This window comes from Falco punctatus, assembly GCF_963210335.1.
Source record: "Falco punctatus genome assembly, chromosome: 6".
NCBI lineage: Eukaryota > Metazoa > Chordata > Aves > Falconiformes > Falconidae > Falco > Falco punctatus.
In genome coordinates, this window is record NC_137585.1 from 16793988 (window position 1) to 16820090 (window position 26103).

A 26103-nucleotide genomic window follows, 5' to 3' on the forward strand; every position below is an offset into this window, starting at 1 on the left:
TTGAAGGACGTTCCTGAAGGATGAGAGCAAGGTACAACAGCAGAAAGGGGACAGCAGGCCCAGTGCTAATAAACTGGAATTTTCAAATGTTTCCTCTAAGCAAGTCTCTCCAAACTCAGCACACGCTATTTCAGTTGGAAGGGACCTCTCCTTTCTGCTAGAAAAATGCTGCCTGGTCAAAGCATACATTTGATCTTTTTATTCCCAGATCTTTCCTGACTGGGAAGCGGAGAAAGGCCAAGAAGTTTACTACAACTTCAATCCGTGCTACCACCTACCACAACAGCTCTAGTCAAACCCTTGATTGATTTTCCTGACAGAAGCTTCCAGCTTCTGCTACACAGCTGGTAACTCAACACTCATGTCCTCTCTGGGGCAGTTCTTGGCAGCTCCCACAGCCTATCATTAATTTTTTTATATTAGACTATCAGATTAATGAGAACAAAAATCAGAGGCAGGCATCCAATCCCACCTGCTACAACTCAGAGGAGGAGAGATGGAAGAAATCAAGGCACCTGGAGAACCATTCTCCCCTGAAAGAAACACTTGGCACTTTGTGGGATCACTTTCTAATCAGGAAGGGATGAGAACACAAAATTGAAGCCTCTTGCACATTGTCTCCAGCTTTCACAGCTCCAGCTCAGGGCATCCAGGATGTGTGAAGGTGAGGGAGAGCACAGAGCTGTTGCTCTGGCAGGAAGGAAGGATGGAGGTTTGACACCCTCAGGAATTTTAGAGCCTGTTTCTACATCTCCAGGTAGCTCTCGCCTTTAAAGACACAAGCATAATAAGGGATGAAAGAGCATCCTGCAACAGATGTGCAACAAGACCTCAAGAAACTGGCTTTATTACCCCATGGCATACTTTCCAGCCTGTAAAATGAAGCAACAGGACAGGGATGTGGAGTAGAAAGCACAATCATAACACTTCACATCATCAAACATTTGAACTGTAGTGATGATGAAGATTCAAACACTTGGATAGGAAAAAAAACACCACCACAAAACCAAAACAAAACCAAAAAACCCAACAAAACACACTAAAAAACAAACTCCCAATGCGGGTAAGTTCATAATTTCAGATCCTTCTAACATATTCTTCCAACTGTTCACATTTACTTTTTCAATGATTTCTCATTTCAGTGAGAATATAAGTATGTGACAGTATGCCACACGCAGTGAAAACTGAAACCAGCCTTTCCAGCTATCTTCCTTATTAAAGAGTTTCACATTTCTCAGGATACTACAGTAATCTATTTGATCAATTCTTGCTTTCTCTTACACAGATTGCCAGCAAAAGAGCAAGTCTGTGCCAGTTAAACAGTGGTATCACGACTGGGCTTCTGTAAGAACGGGTTTGAAGGTGTCAGTCTCTTTATGCACAAATCTTCTGCACAACTGTGTTGTATCATACAGCTTGTTCTTACTATTAAATAAGGCTGGATCTATACTACCAAATTAATCTGGACCTAAGTCACACAATGGAAATATCATCCTCATTTTTGAAACCATGAGTGTAGTATAATTACACAGCAGCCCTAGAATAAATTTACTCTGGACTCATTACTTAGTGCATATTTAAGTTAGGGAGCAAACACCACATATAACTCTCAGAAAGAAAAGCACGTTTTTTTCCACATGACAGAACGATGCTACTTACATCAATCGTGCCACTGGGTCTCTCATTTGGATTTAAAATGTAAAGCTACATACACATTCAACAGGACAGGGAACACCAATCCTTCCTCCCAAAACAGCTACGTCATTTCATAGAAAGGCTGATAATAATTTTCATTTATACACGCAAGCACGCCCCTAAAGCCCAGCAATTAGGAAGGCTGTTACAGTAAAAAGGGTAAAACTGCAAAGTTTATAAAGTTTCCTTTTACATTCCAAGGAAATCTGTCTCTTGAATGAAAGCCTCTGGGTAAGGCAGATACTGAAACATATTTCTGCCTTTCAAAGTTCCCATTTTCTCAGCATGACACATTTTGTCATTCAATTTGCTTATGAAATGAAGTATACAAATGGTATTTTTCAAGAACTGGAAGGTAAAAGAGAAAGGAGAGAGAGGCTTTTAGTGCCAGACCTGTTCCAAAGTAAACGCATACGGCTCAATGAGTACCTTCAGAAACGCCAGCTATCACCACCGTGCGTAGTGCGGGAGGGAGCTCTTCTGGGTGAGAAGCTAGAGCGGACTTAGTAACGTTGCTTGGCTCCTTACAGACAACACAGCAAAGCAACTTGCAAAACCAGGCACTAAAAACTACTGCTGACGAGGATTATATTTAAAAAAATGAAGTGCCATCTAGAAAAGCAGCATGGATACAGCAAGGCTTCAAGTATGAGCGCCAGCCCTGCTGTCTCTATAAATTGTTTGGATTCTCTTAAAGAGAGACAGGATATATATACACACACATAAAAAAACCTACCCACCATACACAAATAACAGTATGATTCACACCAAAAGGCAGTGGGCAGGGACAGATGAAGTAAGCAACCAAAGGCTCAGCAGGACAAGGTGGTGTGACATACCAGCAAGAGCGAGGGGAGGAGCAGCAGCTGGAGCAGCAACCACCCAGGCACCCTGAGCAACTTCTGAGACATGCAACTGTACGTGGTATGAACTGCAGAATGGCAGAACTGAATGGCAAAAAGCAAAAATCAAAATGCTATACAAGAGCTGATAGTTCCAGTGATGAAACAGAAGGAGAAAGTGGTCATACTGTGGTATCAGCCTGGAGGGAAATTACTTTCTGCACTACAGTTCTGCTAGCACAAGTGTGTCAACTGCGCCGTGCATATTTTCACCATCCAGTTGATTATACTGAACCTCCTCGTGGAGAGGTTCCCTGCCTTCTTTTTCTATAACCCACTTTCAACTTACTTCCAAAGCTTTCGAAAAAACAGAAACAAACAAAACACTACAGGATCCTGAAGTCTTGGAGCAACAAACAAACAAGAAAACTCTGCTACTCCAATCTACATCAATTTATGGACCAGTATTTTTTAACTCTTGCAGCCTGATCTTAATACTTGTGTTATCACTGAAGAGAGCTTTCCATACTAAGAACAGAGCCTTGTTCATTTGTCAATAAACCCCCCCCCTTCAGCTCAATAGGTTTTGACCTAATATTCCTGTGCCGGCATCTAGATGATGTTAGCTGCCCTACTGCTGTTACTGAAGTTCATAGTTATTAGATCAGCATGTTTGCCAAGCACTGCTCTGGGGTGTGTTTCAGAAAAATAAATATTATGTTCCTACATAATTCATGTTTTCAGTAGTATCACCATTCATAAGCCCCTATTTTATTTAATATGCTACCTGAGGGAAGCAACACTCCCTGCCAAATAAAACAAATCAGATGCTTCAATGCAGATTCCTCCTCTTTGACATTATTGCCAAGACCAGATCTTTCCGACACCCTCCAGTTTTTACAAGAGTTCCCACCTGAGAAGGGAAAATGAAACAAGACTGCAATAACACATCACTGACACTTTAGCATTTCATTTACCTCATTTATAGACTTCATTTCCTTTAGCTTGTTATTCATTCCCCAATGTGTGTTATGTTCTACTAAGTTTTGCTAAAGTTACAGAATGAATTACATTTGTTCTATTTAAAGGAGCACTAAGAAACTAAGTAAAATTAGCCCTGTCAGAACAGGCTTTGCTATTTAAAAGCAAAAGATGTTCAAATGTTTTAGCCATTTTAAGTCATTCTTGCTTTCCCCATGGAGCGTCTGGGTGAGCTGCCCATTATAGTCACAGCTAAAAGCAGAGAACACTCCATGACTCGCCTGGCCCTAGCTCATAAACCAAAAAGGGTGGACACTCCCAGTGCTCGACCCCCACAACCATGAGAAAACCTTGAGGAGACATTCACAGACACACACGACTTGGGCATGGAAACGCTGCATGGGTCCTGCAGCCTTAGCGGCTGCTGCACTTCTAGGACCGACACCAGGGAAACCCAGGGGACAGCAAGGTCCAGAGAGCAACTCGGAGCATCAGTGGCTGGCTCCAACATACCCCCTAAACTCCAGAAGAGCTTTTCACCCAATGCACCCAAGTAAAAGATGCTTTTAAAATGGAGAAAGTTACTTTCCTACCTTGAGGTAGACTCCTAAACCTCTACGTACCCAAAAATGTCAAGGAGGGGCTCTGAGTGGACCAGGCAAAAAAACTCTCAAAAAACACCACCAGGTTCCTCCCTCAGCAAAGGCCAGGGCTGTGCGCACACTGCAGGCTGGCATGAGCTGGTACTGTTTCTGAAAGAAGCCGTCCCACTTTCCATCAAACCATCTGTTTGTTTCTCTCCTGCTGCCACTCACGCTTTGTGCCAGCATGAGAAGCTGCGTAACCCAGACTGAGGAACCACACCAGGCCGAAACAATTTCTTTTAAAATAGTTTTGGTGACGCTGGTTTCACTTGTATCAACTGAAAAGGGGTGCCCTTCCCCAGGCTGAGCCTGTTCATGCCTTCCCATGGAGTCTGTCCGAAAGCGAGAAGTGACAGGGCCTTGTCTTTTAATTTGGCTCACAGAAATTAATCTCACAAATCATTCCAACACACCCACAGTAATGATAAGGAAATATTTCCTAATATGGAATAAAACCTGAATATTGGAGTTGTGCTGCACTCCAGGATTTCCTGCTATTCAACGAAGCTGAGCAGCAGAAGTCTCCCATGAACAGCAGCTGTGATTCAGTTCTCTGCTACTTTCAGCCAGCAGCAAGCACAGCTGGCAAACACAAATTCATTTCCCTGACGGGAAAAGATACGTGCTGGGTGACACTGTGCAAGTATATACAACAACTTGTATGTATGTGGGTACAAATATAAACTGTGTAAATCTACACCTATATAAAACACATATCTTTGTTTTCTTCCTTTTAATCTTTTGTCCACTTCAAGTAGCAAAGAAATTTTTGATCCAAACATCATAACCTTTGCTGCCACTAGCACGAGGAGACTGGTTACCTAAAGTTTAGAAACAGAAATGACCACTAATAAGGTCACTTCCATCTCAGCTCCACTTCCCTCAATCTTTGGCAATACAATTACATTCTTTATGCTTTACTATCAATAGCTCTGTCCCAAAGTTAAGAGTACATTTTGAGACATTCTGTACTTAGAACACTCACACAGCGTTGAATGACTTGCAATGACATGAATCTTCATGAGCTCAGTCCTTTCAAATAACTAGTTTTATTTTCTTTACAGTGGGCTTTTTAAGACAATCCAGTCATTTGGGGTTTAGCAGTACCCACTCAAATTGCTTTACTGTGCATGTGTGTGGCTGGAAGATAGGACTCACCCACCCACTCCACGAACCTCACGTAGAGGGAGAGAGAGAGGAGAAAGTAAGAGAGGTTGTACTTCTGCTCCATCAGCAAGGATACAGGGCCAAAACCTGGAACAGGAAGGTAATAGAGATGCTGGTGTATCCACACACTGTTCTGTCTTCCAAGGAGTGCTCTAAATGGGAGGTCAGCTCAGGACAGCACTCTGGGCAACTAAATGAAGCACAAGACGTGATGCAGAAACTAGACTTACGGTCCCATGCAGCCACCCCTCTCTTCCAGGTTTTACCACAGCATCTGAATTGATGCATTTTAATTTACTGGCGATGAGAAATCAGTAGCTTGCTGAAAAGCTAACAATGTTGTGCAGTGAAATGGCATTTCATAGCTTGCTTTAGCTCATTTGTATCTTTCCTTTCTCCTGACTCTCCGCAAGTTTCATAGAGCTGCAAATCTTTGTCTTCTTAGAACTGTCTAAAAACAGGAAGCTTTTCCATCTACCGAAGTAATTGCATTCCTGCACATTTCAGCATTTTCTCAGCTTTTAGCAGGTACTTCCATCAAGGCATATTCAAGACAACAGTGTTTTAAGATCTTCTAAATTAACTGGCATAAAAAAAGCCCAAGCTAACTACTTCCCTGCAATGTTTTGGATCATGAAACAATTACGAACAGAGCAAGGTCAATGACAAAAGTCTGCTTCCTCCTTAGTTACTGAAAGATATGCCTCATTCCAAAAAACATACAGCTGTCTAAAAGTAAGATTCAGACGCTGGGGATTTCTCTACACCTGGCTTTTTCACGGCCAAGAGACACCACTTAGGATAGATGAGTAAGAGGAGGAGCTTCTTATGTGGCACCTGCATAAAGTTTCCTTGAACTAGCAGCTTTGATCCAAGAATCTCTACTAAAATTTTAGGCATGCTGTAAAGCCTGTTTTCTAAGGAGCCCAGGGAAGCAGGAGCCAAGTGGGGTTTCACCTTCGGGAACTAGGAGGGACTTTTGCATTGGAGAATGCTGGAGGAGAAGAGGGCATTAAATTTGTTTTTCTTTTTACTGATATTATGTTCAAATCCCTGACTCTTGCTCTTTTTAGATCACACCAATCAAATTAAATATTGTAATTACACACGGTAAGTCCGTGGCAGCAAAGGAGCTGACTGCTAAATCAGATGCAGAACATCAATGACTGGCTATGGTCTGTGCAATGCCTCTGGTCAGGGTTAATGAACACAACAGATCCCTCTGACCTCAAAAAGCTGCAAATGCAGGTAGTACATCTTGTTAGTACATGCAATGCTGCAGAACAGGTGTTTGCCCATTAAAATCCCACTACAACAGTTAATTTCTTTAACTGATTTTTGCAGAAAACAGCTGTTGGCAGATAAAACAGACTACCTTGATAAGGTCGAGCATACAGAGATATGAAAAGATGTCTGCAGTCTCTTGATGTAAGAGGAATACATGGTACCACTTTCCTAGTGCCTGAAGCTGGGAAGCAGATTTGGAACACTACGGATGGAGCTGTGCCATACTCTTACCACCAAGCCATCAGGAGTTCTGGCCATCATTACCAAAGGTGGAGAAAGAAACATCACCTCATGAAGAATGTAACGGCAATATCTGATCCCTACAGTGATAACAAGGACAACTGCAAAGAGAAAGCATTACCATTCTGCCTTATTATCAGACTGTTTTTAGGGCAGAACAGTCAATACAAATGTGGTTTGGCATTTCAACACTTATATCACTTTGAGAACATACATATCACTGTATCCATACGTATATAACTTTGAGAACAAAAATATACTGCAAGTGGGTAGCTGGGGCTTATCCTTCTGAGATTTACAGGTTTGGGTATAGAGCAGAACAGCCTTGCCTTCATGAAATCCAAGAATCTTCCTGCAGCCTATTGCTTAAGATCCCAACTGCTCATCTCCTCTAGGGCTAAGAGTGACCAGAGAGAGGAGTGCTTTGTAATGGCTATGCGTATATATACATGATCCCTCCTACACAATCACATATCCACTCTTCTAGGAAGATAAAAGAAAGGTAAGAAAGGAAAAGAAATTAAAAAAATTGCCCTAGGTGAAAGATTATTATGTTTGTGATGGGCATTCGTTTCCCATGAAACATCAGTCTCCCATCTTGGCCTGGGAAAGCTCGCTCAGAATGGGTGGTGTTTTCCTTTACATTAATCTCAGAGATTTGATTCTATTATCAGGTTTCCTAGTTAAAGGACAAGACAGGCAAAAGCAGGGTGTGGGTAAAAGCTCTGGCTATATCCAGCTGCAAGATAAAGTGAGAGGGAAAGGAACAGAAGATATCTGCTAAAGTTTCTGTAAGATACTAAGGCTGTACATAGCTGCTATACTATAGTTAATCATGCAAGAATAGGCAAATTTCCAGATTTAAAAAAACGTATCTTAAAAAGCCCAGTTTCATGCACTTTCGAGATAAACTGTATGAAAGAAGAAGAGAACAAGATGACATCTTCTCTAGGAGAAAACCTTTTCCACCAAGAAAGCCTTCAGAACAGTCTTGCAGCATGCCCTGAGGGCTACGCATGCTCTTGCCCGAGAAAAGGAGCAAGACTCATCAGCAGAAGGACTCTGCATGAAACACAGATCAGCTCATACAAAGGTATGGGCTTTACAGGAAAGCAGAAGGAAAAGCAACACTTGTGTTCCTGCAGAATGGCTCTCACTGTCCCTTTTCAAGGCCTAAGTTTCTATTGCCCTGTAAGGTGACTGTCACTGTGCTTCCACTTCTTTATCTGCCAAGTGGAGACAAAGATGAGTGGAGTTACCAGCAGGAAATCTGAATGGAAATACCAGTTTAGTGCAAACATTGTGTAAAGATGGAGACTGGTGGAGCGGCAAATAAGTCTTTCAGGCAGTGACCTGAATTGCTTGACAAGCTGGATACAACCAGCTATTTCCCATAAACAGTAACCAGAGAAAAACCCAAATAAGCCGTAGGAAGCATGAGATAATTTCCACTCTTGAAATATTATTTAACATTAATGGTTCCTTGTGAGGATGGGCCCCATGCACAAGGCCCTTACACAAAAAGGGATAGACATTGCTGCCAAGTTCTGTTTCAAAGAGTGTCAATGCAGGTCTCTCTCTTCTTAGAGAGAGGGGTCCCTCCCTCTCGCTTGCACTGATCCCTCCAGTCCTGGCCATGTAGTCCTACAGTTTTCCCAACAATGCAGCTGCAGGCACAGGTGCGTTAGGTGAACTCAGCAGCTTGACAAAACTAGAGCTACCAACCAGCCCCATGCTCTTGTCAAAAAGAGCACCACTCTTCCATAAGATCGGCAAGTTGGTTTGTCCCACCCTCCAACTACACAACTGCTAAATCCAATGAAAGTGGAGTAATGAAACGTGGATGGGTACAGAGGACAAGGGGGAGAAAAGCACTGGCCCTTTTGCCAGCACCAGAATTTGAACTACATCCAAGAGGGCTTGGATACGCTGGTAGCAGTGGGAGGACAGGACTCTTCACAGCGGCCAGTTTTATCAGATTGGGTACAACATACAACCCAGAGTCTAATGGTAAGAGCTGTTAAACAAATGTTAACTCTTACTAATAAGTCACATTCTTCTTGCACTAACTTTTGCTGGCTCCATTTGGAAGTTGGCTGATGGAGTAGACAGCTTTGCCAAGCTTTCAAAAGACAGGCTATAACTAGATAACTAGTTTCTCACATCTCCTTTACTTCAGGCTGCAACAATACCGAACATAATTAATTTGATTTTGATGAAAGTCGTTATAGTGAGGCTAATCATGATGAACAGGTATCTCCTAGACAGTGTATCATATGCTGCACTCTTCATGAATAATCCTAGCTATATTTAGAGAGACCAGGAAGGGTTCCTACTACATCCTGCTCTCGCTTGCTTCAGAAGCCACACCAAGTGGTCCTCCTGGAACGCTGCTTGGTTCCTGTACATTGAACAAAGACCAACACTGACAAGCAAGCTCGAACAGCAACGCTGACATGGAGCAGAAGTCTATGCTATGCAGTAGACAGACATAATTTGTACTTGAATTTGAATAATTTTATGCTCACCCAAAGAATGCCAAGAGCATGGACTCAGACCAAAGTCTGGTACCTGATCTACAGTAACACACCAAGAACATCCACCTTAAGGCCCACTGATTTCTCACTCATTCCTTAACGTGTCTCCTCTCATTCTACTCAATGACTCTACCAGAATAGCTACCAGCGAAAGTATCCTTAACACAACCTCTAATGGTGACTTGAGGTGAACAAATCTTTCTGCAGAACAAAACCACATTAAATTCCTGGTATTTGCCAATGATGCAAGCACTGACATCGTGAATATTTTGAGTTTTCTTTTTCTAATTGCAGACTACGTATGTACAAAGGAAGGATACTCTTGTGGGTACAACACAGGAAACTGCATTAAGTAACAGAGGATCTGGATTCTATTTTATTTCCCATGCGCTAAAACAAACCCTACAGAAAAAAAGAAAGAAAAAAAACATACTTAGGGTGTGCCTCAGTTACCCTACATGAAAACAAACATACCATTTCTGTACCTAGCAGGACATGTTAGGAGGCTTAATGAGTTCACATGCACTGAACCTGGGCTCTTAAGAGGAAAGATGCTAAAGAAGTATTTAAAAATTATTTATTAACTCATTCTGAAAACTCATTATTTAACCTGGTCCCAAAACTCAGGAGACACGTGGCCCCTGCCTTGTCATTGCACTTCTCTGTGCTGCCCATTTGATCAGACTGGATGAGATAACCACTACAGTTGACTGCAGAAGAGGCATTAATCTGCATCTTGTGGTTTGAAAGGGTGTGTGGCAAGATAAGCAACCGAAATTTTTTCACTGTTCCAAGGACAGGGTTGAAGTCTTATTCTGATTTTAGAAGCTGGAGGAAAATATATGGCAAAAGGCAATAGAAAAGACAAGTAAATGTTAATGTACTGCAAGTGGCCAAGTTTGGTGATAACTTTTCCAAGTTGAGCTACACTCAGCCTTGGTGAAACGTTGCTATTGTGAATCCAGCTGAAAGCATTCATTTGAATGACTCCCCAGTCAATGTTTACACATTCTGTTGCTCATATGCAAATAACATTAATCGGCTGTCTTTTAAAACACTGATAAATAGACATTTGGAAAGTTTTACCAGTTCCCGGGTAAAGCCACACAATGTCAGGAATGTAGGCTGTCACACTTATGATAAAACACAGGGTAAGAGAGAATACGTCTCAATTTCACCAATCACTAGGAAGCTCTGCTACATTCTCTTCATTTCTGAAAATATGAAGGGTATTAGAAAAATAAAGAGAAAGGAGCTAATGTAGTATTAGTACAGAATAAAAGACATTTGCATCTATAATTCCTCCGATGATTAATTATTGCTTTAATTGAGTCTTAAAAATACATTTCAACTTGTACTCATTTACAGGAAGCAAACCAAGTGAAATCCCTTATTTTAGAATATCCCTTGCAGTCAGAAAAGGTCTGTGCAAAAACTAGCTCTTTTTATTCCACAGATTATGCCTCAATTGATACCTCCCTAGCCTAGAAGCATAATAAAAATTTCATTACTCTCCCCAGCTCGAAGATGGTAACACAGCAATGGAAGCAAGATCTGGAGGCTAGTCTATTTTTTTTTTCCGTCCCCTTGAGTAAAATCTTGCAAAGTAAATCAGTAATAAAGTAAATTATGGAAATTTCAGCAAATCCTGGAGGCACAGGGAAGCTGCTCGGCTGGCAGTCGCCGGGAGGGAAGATGTACCCTCCCCCTTCCCAGCACGCCCAAAGCTGCAAAGGGTCTCTTGAGGCTGTTCCTGAGCCTCAAGCTGCTCTCCTCCTGTTAATGCCAGAAAGCATCTTCATCTTCCAACGAACTGGAGCTGCAAGCTTTATTCTGCTTCCCTATGCGATGTACCTTCCTTCCAGCCTTGAAGAAAATTATGTTTTGCCATTTTAAAGTATTTTCCACCCAGACCCTGAGGTACTTGCAAAACTGAAACTTAACACATTGTTATCTTGGTACGGAGAAAGTCAGCAACTGCATCACTATTGACTATGAAGGAAAATAAATGAACCCAGGCTTAATCCTGGGAAGACTTTGAAGGTGAATGACCAAGGGAAGAACTTGACCAGAGAACCCCGCCTTATAGCAAGTATCTACAGTGGCCTGGGGAACAGACCCCTTCCAGCTCCACATACTTAGTAGCAGAAATAGATCCAAGATAACACAGGCTTACATAGCATCCTCCACATAGTTCTCAAAATATGAGGGCAATTTTAATCTCATTTTAGAATTGGCGAAAATGATGCACAACAAAATTAATCAGAGCCACCAAAATAAAAAATAATTAAAACCAAGTCAACTACGCAGCACCTTACCAGCATCTGAAGCATAAAGTGTAATTTGCAAAAGCTGCCAGAAACCTGAAGGAAGAGCCGAGACATGGAATTGCTGCATTAATCTCAACTCTTACCTTGAGTTTAGTATTACAGTCAGATCAGGTCAGCACTGGGGAAAGACAAGCTGCTTCTCTGGCAAGCCTTCATACAGATACACATTTGAAAATTAAAATGTGCACTTAAGGAACATAAAAATGTTTTATGGAATCTTATTTTTAACACTAAATGGCACAATGAAGCATGGGAAAAAACTAGAATTACAGCAGGGAACAGAAAAAAAAATCTTAGTTGACCTGAGCCCAGGGTTTTTCAGAAGTGCAACTGCAGAGGAGCTCTACCTACTTACACTGTCGTTTACATGGGGCCCTGGGGCTTTCACAGCTGCTATTGAGGAAGCACATTCTTCACACTCTTCTGGAGAAAAACAAATGGATTCTGACTAGCTGTTGGCAAAACAAAAGGAATCTGTGAACTCACAAGTTTTTGGATGCACCTGAAGGGATATTTTACTAAGGTGAAGTTAGCAGATTTCATTGTCGAAATTTCAGCTGCCATAGGAAACGACTCAGAAGTCACACAGCAGTTCCAGAGTGTTTACATGCATTCGAGGCTGCACAACTGGAAGTCAACCAGGGCCTTGTTTGTACCCATCTTTTTCTCCTGAAAAAGATGTTAACCTCTGTTCTACCAGCCGTGGTGGCAGAGTCCTAAAATTGTCACCCTTGCAGAAGGTAGAAGCAAATATCTCCTACTGCTTTTTCCACCTCCATTGACTACAAAGGATGGTTAAGATGACTGGCTTGGATGTGCAATTTTCAGCACCCAAGGCTAGGTAGATGAACCCTGCCTGGCAGCTAATAGCATGCCAAGTCTCATTATGGTACAGGTACCTAGAATTAACCTTTGGATTTAGCAGTCTGCTTTTACTGATCATCTCAAAAGCACGTAACTGTTGGCCGTGTCTATAACAGGTTTCTCAAGCTGTTTTAGAAAGCCAGCCTCATCAAATAGTAGTCCTACAGCAAACGGACTTGTCTTACAGTTAAAATACGATCCAAGGGCCAAATGAAGCAAACAAAATAGGTGGCATCCATCCTCCAACCCCATCTGCACCACAGAGCACCTCCAGCACAGGAAGACCAGGCAACTGTCTAATGTGGATAGACCCAGCTCCCACCAAACTTAAGACAATTTGAACCCAACTGTGGTTTGAGCATCTTGTAATTTTTTACATCCTTTAGTTCTGGGCACTTCACAGTAAAAAATATTCTCCACAAAGAAAAAAGATGAAGATCTGAAGCTCTCTATATAGTGTTTGCTAAAAATACCTCTTTGGAGACATCCTTTGCCAAGTAAGTGCCAAAACTTCACAGGCTGTATTATAACATTGAAATATTTGTAATGTGAGTTTGTTGTGCTTCTTGTGAAGCATGGCTGGCAGTTAGAGATGGCATCTTTCAGCTGAAAGGCCTGGTCCAGGCAATAACTGGAAATAGCTTGTTGATGGCTTACATGAAATGAGTCAATGGATCTCAGTCCAGCTCTCAATAAATTAGGAACCACATCACAAAAGCATCTGTAAGAGTCACTTCCTTTGTTGATACCATTCTAAAGGCCAAGGACTGAACAAATAAGACTAGGCAAAATGAATTATCCTCCCTAAAAATAGCAGGTTCCTTCAAAACATGAATTGCTTTTACCTAGCATCTTTGGTGAAAGTATCCCGGTGTGCTTTTACAAAATATGAACTAATCTATGTATATCTTTAAGGAATACATGTAACCCCACACTTTCTCAGTAGGAAAACCCAAGACCTACTGACTCCCAACATGCCAGAGCCATGCAAAAGAAAAGCAGCCAACAGGAATATTCCTGTCCCACATGCTAACTGCACTTCTGCTTTCCAGAGCCAACAAAAGTTTAACACCTCCCAAGTATTCTTCTTTAAGAAAATTTAGCATACAAACATAGGCTGACCTTGAATAAGCCACTCAATTTCCTAATAATCACGTCATTAGGAATATTTGCCTTGTCTCTTGCCAATAAAAGGGCATGAAGGAAGTAACGCAAACTCAGAAAATTAAGAAAAAAGTAACAGTACTTTAGACTCTGCTTTAAGAACACAGAGTAATTTGAAGAGGACACAGATAGTATGTCAACAAAATCTTTGATCACGAACATAAATCTTAATTTCTCATAATAAATCCCCACACCCACAGAAAACATCATATAGATCCCAGTGAATCAAGTTTGCTAGAAAGCAAAAGCATACATGTCACAAATACAATTCAGAGCAATAGTTTTGAAAAAAAACCCAATCAATTACATTAATTATTTTGAACTTTGTTGCATTTGGATGGCACAGGGTAACTGAATATAAACACAATATTAGGGGACTGGTACTGCTTAGTAAATTTAGAGATGCAAAGTTGAGAGAAAATAATGTTTTTCATTCAAAGATTATGAAAGCCTTCTGGATTTTGGTGGTTTGTAAACAGCTGCTAAAGTGGCTAAACCATGGCTCTGAAGTATGCAGAGTCAAATATGGTTGGTACCTCAAAGAGCACCAGATCTTTCAATATTGAAAAAGGCACTAATAAAAGGATCTTGGTACATTCATATATTCTCTCTGCCTATCGCTTAAAAAAATAATTAAAAAAAAAGAAGTCCTAGGTATCCACAAATGGAGGCTGGATTATGCTTTATCAGTCCCCTCTCCCTCAAATTGGTGAGCATTTTACACCAAATTCAATATGAGTAGATTTATCTTTGTATCAACAAAAGAGGCTTCTTGCCTAGAAGCAGCATTGGCTGAGGTACCAAAGGAAGCCAAGAATTAAAAAAAAATATTATTTTATCTATACATTAGTTATCAGCAAATATTAATTTAGATCCTATTAATCTGGAAAGCCATGAGAATTCATTCAGTGCGGCTTTCCTTGTAAAAAGTAAGGTTTGCCAAATTTTATTTCTGTTACAAACCCTACTCTCTTGGTCAAGCACAAACTACATGCCCAATCTACCTAGAGGGGAGAAAGTAGGAGGAAAAAGCGTAAGCAGGTGTAGCAGTTGTTATACTACAAGGAAAAAAGTCCTTATTTCCCTCCCTAGATGAGCATATATGATGAGAGCTTACTTCTGTAAGTGACTTCATCTTGTAAACCAGATGCTTTGTTGACAAGATGATCACCACTCTTGAATAGAAGGAAGCTGCACCCAAAGCACCGATTCAGATGTTCCAGACAGAAGTCTGGCCTTCCATCCAAGACAAATATGGAGCTTAATCTGCACTGCTCTTACTGTGGTTTATTAGTCTGCAGTATCTGGAGAGGATTTACTTTATGATTCAAAGAGAAGGGGTTGGGGGGGTGGACCTGTCTTAACCAACATCTTTCTGGTGAAGTCCAGCCTTGCCTTGGCAGGCAAGAGAGGGAGGAGAAGGGCTTAAGATTCCACAATGACAGAAGAAAATCTCATCATGCAACTGCATTCTTCAGCTGCAGAGGCAGATGCAGATTCACTATCACTCTCTAATGTCCTAAGTAAGAATACAGAGCTTTCCTCCTCTTAGTCTGTATGGCAGCATTCCTTAAAGATGACTTGACTGCTTCAGAGCACTTAGGCAGAAGAACCAAGAAAATACATTTACGTTCTGTTTCTCAGACTGAGAAAATTACAGTCAAACAGAAATAAGATACTGTCAGGACTAGTTTCAAAAGCAAGCTTCTACATGGAAAAAATACAAAGAACACTTAACAGGTTTCAGTTATGGGTTTTTGCCCTTTTTTTAAAAAAAAAAAAAAAAAAAAGAGAAGAATAGTATAACCAAAGTCGTCATCACAGTTCTCTTGCAGCCTTTTCTCCCTAAACAGCACCAGCTCATCCCACACCTGGGGGTCAAAATCTGAAACTGACACTGGACTGTAAACAAAACTGAAATTTGTTTTCTAGATATTACTGCATTTAATAAAGAGGGCAGAGGGAAGATTAGCTAAAATTAGTTATCTTTACTACAATATAACAATTTTCCCCAGTTACCTCATAATGACTTCCTTTTTGATTTTTTACTTTCCACTAGTCTTTCAATCCTTTTAAATGCAGTGATCAAAAGTACGCATGAAAAAAATGGATGTATCTATTAATGTTTTTTCTCTAAATGTTGCTTTCGATTGTAAACATTCTTTTACAAAGCAGAATGTTGTTTTGCTTATTTAAACAGATAATGGGCAAGTATCTTTTTTTGCTGCACCCTCACCACAGCCAGAGTTTTGCATCTTAGTGACAAGCTACGGTGAAGGCAACAGCACTTTGGCTGGCTCCAAGGAACCTCTTTGCTAGTCTCCAGCAAAGGTGTTCAGCAAAGTTATTCTGTCAGCCAGGCTGCAGCACGAGCCGTGAGCAACAATTGATATCAGTGGTGTAGGTCAGGTTGTATTCAGAGACATGAAATTCTCAGGTTCGGGCGATACAATGTTCATCTGTGGTTTTGAACACTGAAAGGAATTTGTTCTTCTTTTTTCATTTACCACTACACAATTGGCTTACATGTCTGTAAGCAAAAGCAGTTAGCATCAATCAGGTGCCCTTTGGGATTAAATAGGGCTTAAACATATCCAAGTGCAAGCCTAAGACTTTGGAGTTCTGAATGAACCACAGCTGTGAGAGACAATGCTTTCAGTATCAACTTAGAGCAAGTGGCACTGTGATAGCAGGGAACGCGGCAGGTTGTACTCAGATGCCTCCTGAAGAACCGAGTGGAAAGTTCCTTTAGGTCACCCTACAATAATATCAGCACCACTGATGTTGGATGAAGGAGTTGGGATTAGAGCTGCAATATATCGTCAACTTGAACATCCACATATTGGTTAGCCCACTAACACATCCACAGTCTGAGATTCACAGCACCATCGGGGGGGCCTGATTGTATGAGTATAGTATCCATTTCACACACCTCATCATGACAAAGCCCAGAGCAGTAAGTCTTGGAAGACAAGAGGACACACCACCATTCCTGTCACAAGAAACTTTGATATAAGTTCATTTGCATCTAAATTACATCCCAGGTGTAACCAACCCTCTGGAAATGCCAAGATTTACATGCTCAAACTGATTAGCTGGTAAACATACTATGATCCTCACCTGGACAGCTCCATCCTTCCACATATTACTACCATGCCAGCACAGCTGAAATCCAAGTTTTCACCTGATGCATTTGTTCTGAAACACTACCTTAGCTACATGGCCTCAACTCTTTGGAGACAACTGCATTTCCTTGTGCACCTGGGGCTCGCAGTGACTTCAGTGTGTTCCTTCATGTTGAAAGAATGGATGAACGCTGCCTGTAAACACTGCTTATTACTGAGAACTAGAGCTGGTCAAGAAGTGGAGGCATGCTGCAACGTAACGAAGAAGCTAAAAAAATTTCCAATTTTATTGAAGGTTTGCCAGCAAAGTTTGAAAATCTAAAGCATTCCACTTTGTTCTTTTCCCTTTATCACTGGCTCATGAGAAAAAGGCTGGGAGAGAAAAGGAGAGGAAAAAGATTTAACAGAGGGAAGAAGGAATCCCCTTTCTCTAATCCTTTCATCTTCCAAATCAAAATAACTAGTTTTGTTTTTCCAGATCTTTATCTCCCTTCATTTAAAAGCTGTCCTTCTCAAAATCATATAATAAATTACCTGCAATTAATTTTCTTACCTAGAACTATTTCTGGAGATTATTGTTCCTAATACCACAGCTCATTGTAACTTAATGATTTCCAACCCGTGGTCCACAGACGCTGTCAGCAGCCTGTGGCTGGTCAATGGGACAGAAGTGTTTTTTAATCAAAGGTGCATGGTTGTCTGGGAGTGTTGTGGCTTGACAGTAGCCTGTGGTTCACTGGACTTGACAACCACAGCCTCAACTTCTGTTGCTGTCTAACCCCTCCATGGCTTGTATAACTTAACCTCAGAGACAGCTGTAACACTCAGATTCAGCTGAATATCAGGGGGAGCTTTATTTGACTTCAGTTCCACATGTATCTCTTTAAGCAGATACTAAAGGTCAATTATATTCATGTTTTATACTACACACACATTTTTATTTTCCCCATGAGGATCCCCCTGATTTAACGTCTGTATTCTGCACTTCAGGCTTTTCAAATACTTCAAAACAGTCTCTGCTCTACAGGTTTTTATTCACCTTATTGTCATTTTGCCTGACTTAAAGTTCACTCAGTTTCTAGTTGGAAAAAATTCAAAGCATAATCAATTTACAAAGGTTTATTCCAGGTGCTCTTAACATACAATTACTTTTTTTATAAAGGAGAAAAAAAAAAAACCCAAACACAACAAAACCAGCCACAAAAAGGTTTCTAATTGCTACTTACGCAACTGAGCAGTGAGGCCACCATACCAGAGTACCAGTGGGCTAAGATGCTCCCATAATATGTATTTTATATGAACTCTCTTACTCTGTTCAATGAAACTCCTTGAGAAAGTGAACAGTACAGTGTAGGGAAAGTCTCCATACAATAATTAACCAGAAGAGAACCTGTTCCTAATACATTTCAATAGAAAATGGTCATGTATATACTTTGCTCACAAGAGATTTGAGAGCTGAATTTATGGAGAACTCCTGTTTTAACAAACCTTGCTTATCTGCCCTTAGTCATTACTTTGTAAGATGCTACCTATACCTGTTAAAATTGTGAAAGGACTGAAAAATCATAGTTATAATATAATCAGGGTTGGGTTTTTTGCGCTCCCTCCCCCAACTTTAATGTGAATAATTCCTTTACTACAGCATTTCAGCAACCAAAATTCATGCTGTAACTAATTTCACAAAGTGAAGGAAATAAATTTTAAACTCTAAGCAGGAAGCTTAATTTAGTAAGAGAAATTTTCTTTAGGCACACAAAATTTTTGATGCACCAAAGTGAAATATGGCAAGTCAGTCACAAAGAGTATCAACTCGCCTGCTCAACCAGAGCTCTTCTCACTTTAGTGGACTAATCAAGTACAAACAAACCCAACAAAACCCAGTGACAAAGATGCACGTTAATGACACCAGAAGTGACAAAATTGCTTTCTTTCACTCATCTTGACAGCTGGAAATCACTGTGATATACTCAACTGCTTTCCAAGACACTCCACTATTATGATCTGTACCATAGGATGACCTTACTTGACAAGTCTCAAAGTGTACTTGCTACAAATACCTGTTGACCAAAAGCCATTACTCCACTAAATAGGAATGTGTTTTAACAGTTTTTAACAATTGTTACAAACATGTAACAGCCATGTCTTTTATTGCTGTATGATTGCCTAGCGTCCCACAGAGAAGCTCATGCACAGAACACAAATTCCCTTATAGCTCCAGATGTTAGAGCTTGTTAAATTATGCTTTTAATTATTGTTAAGCTGACTTCATTCTTCATATTCAGTTTCTACAGTTTGTAAAAACAGGTACTCCCATTAAATCCTTATCCTGTGATTGAATTTGTTCTCCTTTCCTGATCTGCCAAACACCAAGTACCACAAAACAGAATAATCCAGTTATCTTTAACTTCAAGAAACAACTGCCTTTAAATAATGCGGTACAACACTTTTGTCTGTGGAGCTACTAATACAAGCTTTCTTCTTTGTACAGGACTCAGCATGCTAAAAATGAGTGACGTTTTAAGTGGAACAATTCTTTCATCAGGCTGATATTTGGCTGGCGTCCTGGCTACCTCCCTTATAAGGCACCAGTGAGAGGGAAGGGCTGGAAACACATCATGCAACTATTTATTGCAAAAACATATTTAAAATAAATTTTAAGAAATATCTGTGGTAAACACTTTCCCACCATACAAAGCAAGACAAAAGCAGCCTGATGCCACTGGACTAAGGTCTGCTATTTCTACCTGGTTAATCTGGAAAAAGGGAATTTTTCCTGAAAGGAAAGGGTTTTATCAGTTTTTACGGGAAGGAGTGGAACACTTAAGCCTGCGAGCTGCTCCTGCCTTCTCCACATCTTGGTTCAGACCTAGCTAACCAGACAAAGAGGTAGTTCTGCACTGAGAAATAAAGGGGAGATACCAGACCACACCTATGTCCTGTCACCCTCTACTGTGTGCTCAGTTGTGACACATGGAAAACTAAGATGGCTAATCTTAAATTCAGCTTCAAAGAATGGTAAGAGGGTTCTGTGGCTAGGTAATCCACATATTGGCTGGTTTGTACAGAACAGCTCTCCTGAAGACAATGAAATATTACTTGGAATTTAACTATCCATTCTTCTTTTACTACTGCACTCATAATAACACTGAGGCTTTCTAGCAAGTGAAGCTATAGCTGTGCTGATGTTACATGGCAGCTTTGTCAGGCCTCTCCATATTAGATTCAGTTCTACTCATTCTGGAAAACACGTAGCAGAAGACAATGATCTGCGGGAACAGTCCACTTTCAAGTGGACCCCCACAAGTGACTGAGCTCACGCTGGTAACAGTGCCAGCAAATTCAAGGTTTGCGTACATGGCAGAAGCAAATCTACCTTGGAAATGAACACTGTCCCTAGAAAACCCTTTTCCCACAGAGCACACTCAAAAGTCCCCAAACTGGCACTGGTCTGGCAGGAAGAGGACATCTGTCCTCTATGCAGGTTCCTAGTGACGCTGACAGAAGTTCATGGTAGAGCACTAGCTGTGCTAGGTAAGTTGTCTCACTCTCTCTTGCATCAGGGACAGGGAGATGGAGCCTAACCTTGGACAACCAGAAGAGCCCCCCTAAGCACACACAACTCCCCACCTGTAGCAAGCTGCTTCCGCCAAGCGGCTTACATTTGCTGTTTGCATCCTTCTTAGCAGTAGCTTCAGGGTAGTCATGTGTCTTGCCACAGTTACAGTTAATTCCACTCCCCCCTCAGTTTAAACTCCTGCATATGGAGACTGACTATTTGTAACTCCTATGGCTTGGTGTGACCCAGTATCTTCACTTTAATTGCACCCAACTTAAGCAACACCGTATTTCTCATAAGCATTATTCTACTATAGCACCTCATTAAAAGGGCCCTAAACAAAGTACTTATTTCCAGTAAGGTAGCCACTTGACTAAAGTTTTCTAATTGTCTGGGGCATGGTTTGCTTGGTTTTGTTCTACTACAAGGAGATTTACCTGCTAAAACATCTTGGCACATTTTATATATGCACTAGCATTGCCCTACTTGATGGGACATTACACACTGTACTCTCAAAGAACTGTAAAGTGCTATCTTTATTACACACGGTGAGACCTTTTGCTATTGCCTTTCACCTGTCCAAAGATAACAAAAAGGTTTTTTGTTTCCGCTTCTGTGGAAGGAAATTTGACAAGTTCCAGTATGCCAAGATCTTTGCCAAGTCTGCAGTTCCTCTACAGCTTGTCAGCGATCACAGGCTCAAGCTCTGGAACATAAAAGACATAGCTAATATAAGTTGCAATACAATAAACTCTCTTCCTTTAAACACAATTCCTCTCCCCATACTGACCTGATTTATCCATTTACTTCCTCCCTCCCATTCATTCTGCCATCTATAATAAACTCAACTTGTTTGCGCACCTGTTCACACCAAGCTATTACTTAATATTGTCTGCTCCTTGTTACTAAAAGGTGAATGGTTGTGTCTCTTTCTACTGCTTCAGGAGATTCTCACTCTTGTGCAATCCCATAAACCCAGAATACCATGTTCATCAACCACTGTTCCCTTCACTAGTAAAAGTAAGGAAGTCAACTGTTCCTTTGACAAACAAAATCTCATGTAAGTAGTCTTCTGAAGCAAGTTTATTACATAAAAATTCTAGGTATCTGCTTTCCTCATATTCTATTCAGTTGCAACTCCCATAAAACCATATGTCAGCTAACAAATTGCAAGTCTGTAGATATAAAGACATACATCACAAACTAAGTTCCAAATCTACAGTTCAAACCAGAATGTAAAATCTGATGCCAAAATTACTAAGAAATCAGAAAACAAGGTATTTTAAGCATAAAGATTAATACACTTTCCCAATCTGTTGTTTGCCTTTGGCTTTCTAAGTCTCTACAAAGTGTTGAGATATTAATGCAAGCTTCACAAAATCACCTGATTTCACAAGTAAAAGACAGTATTAACTGTGACAACTGCCCATTTTAATGCTTCCCATGCTGATCAAATAATTTATGACAATGAAAATATTTTTTTCCAATAATTAATTCCCGCCTCCAGTTCCTGTTTTGGTTTTATTGTTGTCAAACAAAAACGTTGTTTTCTCATGCAGATGCAGGAGCAGTGGGACTGCCAAAATTTATTCTGCAGTTTTAGACTGCAGAGCTGTGGAACTTTTGGTACCAATCAAGTAGTGAGTTCTACTCTTCTGTGTTTAGCAACAACTAACTTCTGATCCTTCATGGAAAGATCTCCCACCTTAAATACAGTTCACTACATGCACTACTAAATTCACACCATGCACTAAATAACTCTTCCTTGAATTCATACCCTGTAACATTAGATTGGGTTACCCTCACTGTTACTTCTTTTTGCATAACAAAAGACGTTATTTAGTCACCAGACTTTGAAAAATCCTGCATTGACCCATCTTGAAGAATTAGACTTCAGTCATTTATCAAACCCACATTTTCATGCTACAGTAATGCAATTACTACTGGTGACAGGTACGCTCTAAGTGCAGCTATACGTTGAAATGAACTGTGAACAAGAGGAAGATTAAGTGATTTTGTAGACAATAATATGTTTGATTTATGTTAACTGTCATTACCGTAAGATACATAATGCCTCTTTCTCGGGGACTAAAAGCAAACCATTTACCATATAATATCAGCTTAGTAGTCCTTGTGCTGATGAATACTGTATTCAGAGAAGTAATTCTTTCACTTGTAACTTACATGTATACCCTGCACCTCCTAGAACATGAAGTTTTATCAGTTGGCTTTGCATTTTTAAGTAACTCTCAGCTTTAACTTGGTGGGAAGAAGAACATTTTTACTAGAATAAACATGGACTGAGTGAAAACCTAATTTATAGGGAGAAGATAAGATTTAAAAACAAGACAAACCCATTGCCTAGAGAGTTACAGTGGACAAAACCAGTGCTTCTAAAACTATGAATAAGCCCCTTGTGGCCACTAAAGGATTCAAGAGATCCCAAACTACAGCATGTAACTCAAATGATAAAAACTTCTACCCACCATTCAAGCTTCAGGGGCACACAGACAGATGAGCCAAAAGGAGGCTACACAGAAGTCCTGAAAAACAATAGCTACGCAAACCTCACCCAAGCGTGTGAGAAGCTATACATATACTGAACTCCATTCATCGTACTATCCCCTATCAGTCCAATCCATGACAGGCCCACAGCAACTCCACCAAGAACAGGATCAGACCCTCAGAGGTCAGTTCCCGAAGGCTTGCTTGCACAAGCAAGCCCACAATGGATCATCTGACAGAAATCCAAAACTTCTGTTCTCCAAGGAACACTCCCTCACTGCGCATCAAGAGCATAGGGACCCGGTCCAAGTCCACCAGAAGTTAATGACAGGGTATGGGGTTTCTTTTTGTTTGGTTTGGGTTTTGGTTTTTTTATTTATTTATTTTAAAGAGTAACTTCAGGGGTGGGGGCAGATACCTACCCACTGTAAATATTTGCTTCTGAATTCTGTTTAGCTAGTGGTTTGGGGATTTCTTTTCCCCTGAAGTATTTGAGAAATAAAATGTTTATAATATCAGAAAATTTTAAGCTCTGTTATAATACAATATTTAAATTGAACTTATACGTCCAACGTGAAAAACAGCTGAGTTCCATTTCACAGAGCTACACAAATTTGACTCTTCCTAATCCTAGACATCTTTCAACAAAAGCAGGAAGACATGCCTACATACAGCACAGAAGGTAAAACTGCATCACTTCTATTAGATACAGGAAGAAATTTCTCATATGCAATGAGCATGGCCACTGCTCATCACCTCTCAGGTTAGTAGCCTATAGGCTAGCATTTCAGTTAACTGCTCAGAGTAAAATTAACACTGATACTCTTTCATCCCTAAGTTCCTAAAGGATAAGGAATGAAAGCAGTTTTTAACATTTCTGTGTATATTCAGACATCTTTTATGGAACACGCACAACAATTGAGCGAGATTTTTTAGCATTACATATGCTCACAAACAAGATCCCTCTACTTCAAACCGTAATCAAAATACTGAACCAGCATACATGACAAAATCCAACGTCTGTGGTCTCCAAAATAAATTTCACTGCTCTTCAGCAAAGAGCAAGTAAAAGCAAAATAACAGGAGTATATCCCACCACACATCCTGTAAGATTTTTTTTAAGTCAAACTTCAGTATTACTTTTTATTCAGAGGCTGCATCAAGGCTCATTTATTCCTATTCTGGATTTTGCAACAGGAAATCGGGTGCGCGCAGTGGCAGCCTTTTAGCATGCATGTGAACTCTGTCGTTCTAAGCGGAGACGTTTCAAACGAATTAAAACCAAACAAAACCAGGAGACATGGCACAGTTCTTCAGTTTAACTTTTCTCTTCGTCACCGTGAATCGCCTAAAGACGCAGAGCACGGGCCGGGCTGTCAGACCGCGGGCCCGATCCAGACCCCCCCTGGCTCGGGGAAACGGTACAAAAGCCGGCTGTGGATTTGTTCGTCCCAGAGTGGAAACTTGTGAGGTTTTGTTTGCTTTTAAAGCGCGCATTACTGAGGTAACGTCGTCCCTTTGTTCGTTTATTTTTAAAGAGGGCAGGAGAGCCCGAAAGCCACGTTCTCACCGCGGGTACACCCCACACCGCCTCACGATCGCCGGCCGCGCCTGAGCCTGACCCACGGCACGGCACCCACACCCCCCACCTCGCCTGCCGCCCCGCTAAGCGCCGAACCCACCCGCCAAGCGCAGCCCCTGCCCCCGCCACCCCGCGGGGCGCCCCCGGCTCTCCGCCAGCCCACCCGCCACGCCAGCCCCTCAGCCCACGGCGCCCTGCCGCCCGCTGGCTCGGCCGCCGGCCCCGCCGGGGGATGGAGCGGCGGGCGGTCGCGGCGGGGCACCCCCAGCGCCGCCCCCCGGGGAGACCGGCGAACTCGGGCAACTTGTGCCGCTGGCGGGAGGCGGCAGCCCCGGCTCGCCCGCTGGGGGCAGGGGGAGAAGTCACCTGAGGGGCAGCGCGCCGGCGGCAGGCGGGCAAACTGCCCCGGCGGCTCCGGAGCCGAGAGCCACCCCCGATGCTCCCGCCTCCTCCCCGCGCTGAGCAGCAGCCGGGCGAGGGCTGTCCTCCCTCACACTCTACGGCTATGGCTGCTCCTGCTGCCTCACGGTGGGGGGGAGGAAGGCGGAGAGGGAAGCAGAGGGAGATTTCCAGTCTCCAATGACGGGGTCCACTCTCCCTCCGCACCACGCCTGGGGAACGCCGCTCCCCCCACTCCGGGCGCCGCCGGGGAGAGGGCCGGGCTGGGCCGAGGGGCGCCCCCGGGGCGGAGAGCAGCGCCGGCTCCCCACGGCACTCACCTCTCCGCGCCGCCCTCCCGCCGGCTCCCCGCTCGCTGCCTGCGCCCGGCGCCTCTGCGAGCACTGCCCCCTCCCCCGCGCTAATGGCAGGAGGAGGAGGGCGGCGGGAGGGCCTCGGCCCAGGGATGTTTACTCGGCGGCTCTCGCGAGAGGCCGGCGCCGCCGAACCGGGCCGCCATTGGCTGCTGCCGCCGCCCGCCCGCCGCGGCGCGGCCCGGCCCGGCCCGCAGGCAGGTGTCTCGGGAGCCGCAGCGCGACCCGCGTCCGCCGTGCGCCCGGCCTGCCCGTGCCCCCGCGCCCCCCTCGGGGCAGCCGAAAGTGCCCCAGGAGCGGCGGCCGGGAGCGAGCGGCCTCGCCTGCGGCTTCTCCCGGAGCGCAGCCGCTGCCCCGGCTCCCCGGGCGCCGAAGAGAGTGCCTGTCGCCTGGGTCCGCGCAGCCGGCGTCACCCGTGGCTCCCTGCAGGCCGTGGTGCCGAGGTTCACTGAGGAGACCCTGCGGTCAGGAGGGCACTGTCACTGTAAAACTTGCCTTGAGTAGACATGGGCGCCCCGGTGCTCAAGCAGAAGGCAGCAGAATTAACTGGAGGTCGTGCATTGTCAGGCCTTTTGCTTTTGTATCTTTCTGTCCCACTACCCAGGTAGGATGGTGAGGATGTTAACACAGGCAGAAGATCAGTGAAACCCCATTTTGGTTTTAGTGCTATCTGGTCACAAACCAAAGCGGCAGCACTTAACGGGGGAAGCTGTTACCCCAGGGGTGCAGGGATACAGATGTCTTTCAAAGGCAGCTATGTAGAAGGCAAATCTCTAGATCAGGGGTCCTCAAACTACAGCCCATGGGCCGGATACAGCCCCCCAGGGTCCTC

General features: G+C 42.6%; 1 protein-coding gene across 3 annotated transcripts in view; it reads right to left on the reverse strand.

Moving 5' to 3' along the window:
• STK38L (serine/threonine kinase 38 like) overlaps window positions 1-25447 on the reverse strand; it is a 50122-nt gene extending 24675 nt beyond the window's left edge. The window contains exon 1 of one of the 3 annotated variants that reach the window (XM_080392877.1): window positions 25239-25447. The gene's annotated coding sequence lies outside the window, so the exon portion shown is untranslated. Of the gene's footprint in view, window positions 1-2124; window positions 2601-24885; window positions 25183-25238 lie in introns of those variants that run through there. The other 2 variants (XM_080392876.1, XM_080392875.1) reach the window with 2 other exon arrangements.
• Window positions 25448-26103: the final 656 nt, after the last annotated feature.